Source organism: Cicer arietinum, chromosome 7, assembly GCF_000331145.2.
Source record: "Cicer arietinum cultivar CDC Frontier isolate Library 1 chromosome 7, Cicar.CDCFrontier_v2.0, whole genome shotgun sequence".
NCBI lineage: Eukaryota > Viridiplantae > Streptophyta > Magnoliopsida > Fabales > Fabaceae > Cicer > Cicer arietinum.
The window spans coordinates 30,393,464-30,400,535 of NC_021166.2; positions in this window are offsets into that span (position 1 = coordinate 30,393,464).

Below are 7,072 nucleotides of genomic sequence, written 5' to 3' on the forward strand. Positions count from 1 at the left end.
TCATCCTGCCAATCCAACTGAAGGATAACTTGTCATTCGAAGTACCACCTGTGAGAATTGATGACAGGAAGATTAAGCGATTGAGGACCAAGGATGTTTCGTTGGTCAAAGTAGTTTGGAACCCAATTACTGGAGATGCGACTTGGGAACTAGAGAGCAAGATGAGAGAACAACATCCAGAGTTATTTATCGAAGCATAGTTTCGAGGACGAAACTAATTTTAGGGTAGTAATGTAACACTCATAATTTAACCCAATTACTGGAGATGCGACTTGGGAACTGGAGAGTAAGATGAGAGAACAACACCCAGAGTTATTTATCGACGCATAGTTTCGAGGACGAAACTAATTTTAGGGGGGTAGTAATGTAAGACCCATAATTTTAAAGTATACTTTATGTATTTTTGTGTATTTTGGATTTTGGCTCGGAGGCTTTTTAGCCAAAGTTAATAATATTTTGGAGTTTATATGATATATATATGTTTGTGTGGAGGAAAAAGAAAGAAATAGAAAAGAAAGGAAAGGAAGGAAAAAGAAAGAAATAGAAGAGAAAGGAAATGAAGGAAAAAGGAAAGAAATAGAAAGGAAGGAAAAAGGAAGAAAGGAAAACTGAAAGAAAATAGAAAACGTTTTCCTTCTTCTTCCTCTGCCTCGCGTGAACTGCATCTCCCTTTTTCTTCTTCGATTGACTTTGCTTCTTTTTCGTTTCTTTAAGTTCGAGAATTGAAACCCAAGGCTAGTGGGTGAGAAAGATCAAGTTCCCAACTCCTTCCTTCTTCCCGGATTCAAAAACGGAGTTATGGATTTCAAAACTGTCAAACACAAACCTCCCCATTTCATCTAGATCCAAGCTTCATTTCGCGAAGAGATAGAAGGGAAAGTTGTTCACTACCATGCTACGGTGCTAGGGAACCAACTTTGATAATGGAAACTTTTGCAAAACTTGTTGATTGTGTTTGTTGATGAAAATAAAATAAAATATGCAAGCTCCCTCTGAATTTGTGTTGTCATTTTAAAAGCGCTGACAAATCTTAAGAAATCCATAATCCTTCAAACAATATTGCAAATACTTCTTTGTCCCCCCTTTGCCCTTAAGAAACTTGTCCAAAAACAAGAGGGCAAAATTCTTAGAGGATGTCATTGCATTTCTTCAGTTAAAAAATAAGTCCAATTATGATGCGCAGAAAATGTTGAGATGTTGATTTATTCAAAGTTCTAGGCTCAAAAGTTTGACTTAAGAAAGTTGTTTTTTTATTAGAGTGTTGATTTTGTTAGAGTGTTGACTTGAAGCGTGGACCAGACAATCAACTAATTTTCCAAAATTATCAAAGTGGTATTGTGTTAGCAAACTCATCAAGGGCGCGTTGAGAGTTCATTGATTAGATTCAGACACAACTTTAACAAATTTGTTTAGGGCATTGCCTTTATTTTTTTCATTTATCTTTTCTATTCAACAAAGGATGCAGTGTAAAGCCTTTAGCACTTTTAAGAGACAGTTTGCACACTTATACAAAATAGTATTTTTATCACCAAAATAATTAAGGGTCAATGTTCTTCAAACCAACTTGGTTCTAGCATACTTCTCTGTTGTACATTTCTTCCTATAAATCAATATCATGTATTTTTTCATTTTTTTTAACCTTGGTTTTCGTTTTTGTTGGTTGAACTATGTTGCTTTATGCTAGTGTTTTGGAGTTGATTTTGTATCAATTTTAGTTGCTTGTAGGATTTGATTACTTTATTCCATCTTATGTATTGCCATCCAGTTTTTGTATAGTTTGATTTGTATGGTAGAATGATTTAAGTGTTTAGCTACATGTGTTGCACAAGAACTATTTGATATTGTTGATTTTGTGGTTGTTATATTCTTTTTAATAATGTCAAAGGGGGGAAAAAGAAGTATTTGCAATATTGTTTGAAGGATTATGGATTTCTTAAGATTTGTCAGCACTTTTAAAATGACAACACAAATTCAGAGGCAGCTTGCATATTTTATTTTATTTTCATCAACAAACACAATCAACAAGTTTTGCAAAAGTTTCCATTATCAAAAAAGGGGAAGATTGTAATTTAAGTTGTCTCCTAGATAATTTTGCTTTATACTTATTGTTTTGAGTGATGTCAATTGTCTTAGTCTAGATAGGACTTTGAGTGTGTGCTTTGTTGATTCTATTTCTATAATTTTTTGATAGATTGATTAATCAAGAGAGATTCCATTATAAAGAAGTTGTTGTGATTTATAAACTTATTTACATATGTTTTAGCATGCATTAAATTTGAAGCATGGTCATAAAACATTGGTAACCATTGAAACTCATTTCTAATTCACCAAACTAAATACACAGGAGTACTACGTAAAAAATTTAAAATAGACGACTGTAAGGTTATGGCAACTCCTATGCATCTGACCTGCTCTCTTGAAAATGATGAAACTAGTAAGAAGGTGGATCATAAGGTATAAAGAGGAATGATAGGTTCCCTTCTTTACTTAACTGCATCTAGACTTGACATTTTGTTTAGTGTGTGTTGTGCGCCAGATTTCAATGTAATCCTAAAGAATCCCACTTAATAATAGTTAAAAAGATCTTTAGATATCTGAAAGGCACAACTAACCTTGGTTTGTGTTCTAAGTCTTCCTCTGAGTACAGGTTAGTTGGTTTATGTGATGCTGACTATGCTAGAGATAAGCTAGAAAGAAAGAGCAACTATGTAAATTGCAATTTCCTTAGAGAGAATTTGATCTCCTAGTCAAGCAAAAGATAAGGAACCATTTCTTTTTCAACAACAAATGCAAAATATATTTCAATAACTAGTTGTAGTACTCAAGAGTTGTGGATGAAACATCAATTTGCATATTTCCACATTAATGAGAGTAACATCTCTATATTTTGAGATAACACTTCTGCTATATGTTTAACCATAAATACTATTTTATATTCTATTGAAAAACATATAGACATCAAACATCATTTTATAAGAGATTATGTTCCGAAGACTATTTTAGACATAAAATTTGTAGACGCTGATCATCTGTAGACATATATTTTCACAAAACTCATTGTTGTGGACATATTTGAATTTATAAAGAAGCATCTAAAGATAATTTTTATTAAAGAATGATGTTGCCTCTAAATGTTTGCTTCTGATATTAGGATATAAGGATATATATCCTAATATTAGGATATAGGGATATATCCTCTAATGAATTGGTCAAAAAATCATCAAAATTCTGCATTCAAAATTGATAAAAAAAAAATGTCTCTGAAACACTATCTCTAATGATACAAAGCATTAGACTTCCTCTGCCTCTTGTGGTACCAGAAGGTTTTCCAAGACTACATCTGATTCTGATTTAGTTATGCTCTTAGTGCATCTATTGAAGTTTGCCTTTGATGAAGCAAAACAAACTTTTGGAAAGTCTACCTCTGATGAAGAAACTTTGCGGAAGTCTGCCTCTAATGAAGCAAAACAGACTTTGGAAAAGTCTGTCTCTAGTGAAGCAATCAAGCTTCTTATCAAAACTGCCTCTAACTAGTTGCCTCTAGAGATGAAACATGCATCTGACTTTCTTGCATATGGCAAAAGTCAACTTTATGGAAAAAGTCAATGATATGGCAAAAGTCAACGCTATGAAAAAAAATCAATGTTTTGGTAAAGTTCAATTCCTAGAAAAGTCAACATTATGGCAACAGTCAACACCCAGAAAAGTCAATGTTCTAGTAAAAGGCAACACTCGTTAAAATGACAATGTTGGAAAAAGTCATTGCCTCTGATCAAGAAATCATGCCTCTAGTCTAGTAATTGTGCCTCTGGTGTTCTTCCTTCTGGTTCAATAATCGTGCATCTGGTTACTCTTGCCTCTGGTCAAGAAAACATGATTCTGGTGTTCCTACTTCTTGTCAAGAAACCATGCCTCTAGTGTTCATACTTCTAGGTGCAACACAATCTATTTCATCTAAAACTGAATTCCAAAAACACTTAGAAAAAAATTTATGTTTCAGTTTTATGCTTAATGGCTAGAATTGAACTCAACAAATATATTTTTGAACACAATGAAGTACCATGCTGAAGGACAAACATATCATACCATGAAGGGTACAAGGCCATTTCTTGAAGGTAATTCAATAAAAAATTGAAGGACACAGTCAATGTTGCAAAGGCATCTATAGATAGTTTTGGAACCAAGTTGGGTTTATACTTAGACTTTTGATTATAAGAAAAGTACTTTTTGAGAACAATATATTTGACTTCACATAGTATGAAAGAAGATTCATGTTTTTGAAGAAAATCTAAAATAAGATTTGATTCAGATTTATAATTGAAGAAAATCTAAAATAAGATTTGATTCAAATTTATAATTGAAGAAAATCTAAAATAAGATTTGATTCAAATTTATAATTGAAGAAAATCTAAAATAAGTTTCGATTCAGATTTATAATTGAAGAAATTTTTTGACCAACTTGAAAAGAAGATATGGTCAAGATTTATCTACAACAAAATATGAACAATATCAATATGAAGAATTTACAAACTCAATATGAAAAAAGTACTAAAGAATCAATCTGAAGAATTTAAAAACTCAATCTGAACAAAATACAAACATAATCAATCTAGAAGAACTACTCATAATGGATTTAGAAATAAAGAATTGGCTAAAGAGCATATTATCAAAAAGCATTTTGTTCAAAATTATTTTTGAATAAGATCATTGTTGACCAAGATAGGAATGAAGATACAATTCAGAATTAAACAAAGACTAAATTGAAGCCCTAATTTTATCTATAAATAGATACTCAAGTATGAAGAAGAAGAAGAAGATCATTGAAAAATCAGAAAAGAGTAGAATAACTCAAGCTCAAAATTGCAAATTCATCTTATAGCTCAACGAGAGAAACACTTGTTTGAATGAGAAATATTTTATAAGTGTTTTTCTAAGAGTGTGATATCCATTGTTATAATTAGCTTGTTAGAAGCAACTACTCAAGTTCCAAACCTTTGTATTCAACCTCGATAATGGTGTTAGTGTTCATTCAACAATTTGGGGGGTTGTCAGTTGTATGGAGAAGACTTTTAGGGTCAAGGTGGTTAGTTCCTCAAAATTATAGGGTTGTTAGTGCTGTTTGGGAAGACTGGCTTGGAAGGTCAGGTTCTTTGTAATTAAAATATTTGAATTAGTGGATTAAAGTCTTATGAATGAGGAGACTGGATGTAGCCAAGTTAGTGGTGAACCAGAATAAATCTATGTATCCAATTACTTATCATTTCATTGTTTACTGCCTCTGAACTCAATTTCTTCTTATCTAAGTAATTCATAAAAACCAACCAACCTTTATCAAACTAGCAAAAAGTTATCAACTTTATCAAACACAATTCAACATCCCCTTCTCATGTTTGCACCTTCAATTGAAATCAGTGATCGGTCTCAAGGTTGAGCACTTTATAGTGTTTGAGGAAAGATTAAATGGTTCAACATGTCTGTTTTCAGTGAATCAGCAGATGAAGAAATTTAGGTATTTTCCGACTTAACTCGATCTAATTTAATTACTCCTATAAATAATTTTTTAAATAAGAATCACAAATAGTCTTTAAAACTGAAAACACTTAGAAAAGAAAATGCAAAGCTAACTAAAAAGGTTAAAGTTTTAAAGAATCAAATTGCTAAATTTAAAACAGATAATGCAAATCTGAAAACTAATTTTATTTAAAATAAAACAGAAAATGAAAATAAAAAAAGCTGATATTTCTAAACTTAAAGATAAAACCTTGAAAGATATCCATTTTGAAAATTATGATAAGCATGAAGTAGTTTTCGAGAATTTTCTTGCTAATGGTATGGAAAGAAGCAAGTATGCATCTATGATTTACGGTGTTACTAGAAATGGTAAAAAAGAGGTATACTCTAACTACTTTTCCTATAATTTCCATAATTGAGACTTGTACATTTTAGAAATTGATTTACTTCACTTGATGTGTTTTATTAACTAATAACATGTTAGTTTTTTTATAATCATTTTACTTGTTTATTTGAAGTGTTTCAAATAAAGAATTCAATGGTAAATAATTAGTATTAACATAGTTTCTCAAAAGTTAATGCACTCGTTAGCACCCACATTATGTATTTTTTTCATAATTACTCTAACTACATATTAACCCGTGTGTTGTGCGGTAGTATTTCATATATTAGTGAGTATAAAATAACAATAATATGTAATTCAAAAGTAATATTTATGTGCCTAAAGATCAACATATTTTTGAATAATTATATATAAATTAGGTATGCTTTAGCACAAAAACAAAAGGTAAAATATTGTTGACTATTACAATCCATGTAAAGTATATTAAAATATAAAACTGTTTATAAGATTTTGCTACTTTGGAGATGCAATTCTTGTCTTTAATATTTTTTTTAAAGTAGAATTGGTTTATTCAAGTTTTTTAGTTTCATTGAAGTGTTCTTCTAATAATATATTTTTGAATTAGTTATACATTTATTTATTGTTAAAAATGTACATTTAACTATAATATGTTTTTCATTATATATGATTTATATTAGTTTTCAAACTTTATATTTTATAACTTTATGTACTTTTTGATATTTTTAATTTTATATGTTCATCGTAAATCTGTCAATTTCATTGTCAATCTAAGCATACACTGAATGATATTGTATGTCTAGCAGTTTATTATAACATTTATTCGTGAATAGTAGTTTGGTAAAAACAATGTTCATAATAACCTTCAAAATATTGAAACAATTCTTTACTGTGAAAATATAGGTTATATATATAAGGAAGGAACACTGGAAAGCAAAATAAATTTTTTTTAATGTTCAAAAACCTTAAATAGTAATAATGTTTTTTTATATAATAAAAACTTTAGTTACACAAAATTGTCAAACCAAATAAAAATTAAATACAAAATGTAACAAAATTCTATCGTTATAGTATTTTGGAAGGAGAAAATTTTCAATTATTTTAACTATCGTTTGGTCTAAAATAAGTAGAATGTGAAATTAAATTTTCAAATAATAGTCATGAAATTTCAATATTGAATAGCAAAAATTTACATACAAG